This window comes from Engraulis encrasicolus, chromosome 20 (assembly GCF_034702125.1).
Source record: "Engraulis encrasicolus isolate BLACKSEA-1 chromosome 20, IST_EnEncr_1.0, whole genome shotgun sequence".
Classification (NCBI taxonomy): domain Eukaryota; kingdom Metazoa; phylum Chordata; class Actinopteri; order Clupeiformes; family Engraulidae; genus Engraulis; species Engraulis encrasicolus.
In genome coordinates this window covers 27,974,970-27,976,051 of record NC_085876.1, presented here as the reverse complement: position 1 = coordinate 27,976,051, position 1,082 = coordinate 27,974,970, and the positions used below count along the sequence as shown (strand labels likewise).

General features: G+C 51.1%; 1 protein-coding gene across 2 annotated transcripts in view; it reads right to left on the bottom strand.

Annotated features, from left to right (window-relative positions):
- angpt1 (angiopoietin 1) overlaps positions 1 to 1,082 on the bottom strand; it is a 102,304-nt gene extending 101,222 nt beyond the window's left edge. For both annotated transcript variants that reach the window (XM_063185706.1, XM_063185707.1), the window contains exon 1: positions 1 to 1,082. This exon is cut by the window's left edge and continues 1,286 nt beyond it. The gene's annotated coding sequence lies outside the window, so the exon portion shown is untranslated.

Below are 1,082 nucleotides of genomic sequence, written 5' to 3'. Positions count from 1 at the left end.
ACACGTACACTGACTAACACACGTGTGTATGCACACACACACATTTACGCATGTACAAAAAGCGCAGGCACACTCACACAGAGAACACACGCTGACATACACATATGTGCACACACTTACTCAATGAAACAGAAAGCGCACTCACTTGCTCAAGACACATTCACTTGGACCCGCTCTGAAATACACCACACCACATGTACACAAGCTGACGCACACACTTACACCCACGTACAAGCGCAGACACAAACACTCTCACTGGCTCTTGAATGCTGACATAAGCCGAGGCAAGAATAAGTCTCAGAGCACACAAACGCGCACATGTTCACTCACGGAAAAAAAACCCCACACAAGAGTCCTGTTGCTGCTGCTGCTGTTGCCACTGCTGCTCTCGAGATCTTGCAGTGGCTGGCCTGGAGTAAAAAAGTAATCTGCGTTTAAAGAGTTCCTCTTTTTTTCTTCTTTTCTTCTCTTTTTTTCCCCTCCACCTACACCACCACCTCCTCCTCCTTCTGCTCCTTGCTCCTTGCTCCTGCTCCTGCTCAAGCAGAAACGGCCTCGACACGTGTTGCCAAGTGACAGAGTCGTCTGTGTCGCACCATGTGAGGTGCGAGAGGTCGAAGCTCGGCTGTTACCTTTTTTTCCCTCTCCTCTCTCTCTCTCTCCCTCTCTCTCTTTTCTTCTCTCTTTTCTTCTGGCTGGCCAGCAGAGTGATAGAGTTGTGGAGAGGATTACTGGCAGACGGGCAGCAGTTTGGAAGTTGGAAGCTGGAGCTGAAGTCGGGAGGTTGCGTCCTGTCCAGTCGCGTACGAGAGAGAGCAAGGAGGGGGGGGGAGAGTGTGAGTGTGGCTGTGCGTTGAGTGTATGCGTATGTGCATCTGTGTGTGGCGTTAGACCTCCCCAAGTTCCTGTTGTCCTCCTTGTCTCTGTGTGTGTGTGTGTCTCTCTCTCTCTCTCTCTCTCTCTCTCTCTCTCTCTCTCTCTCTCTCTGTCTCTGTCTCTCTCTCTCTGGTTCCCACTCTCTCTGTCTCTGTCTCTCTCTCTCTGGTTCCCACTCTCTGTGAGTCTGTCGTTCTCCCTCTGTC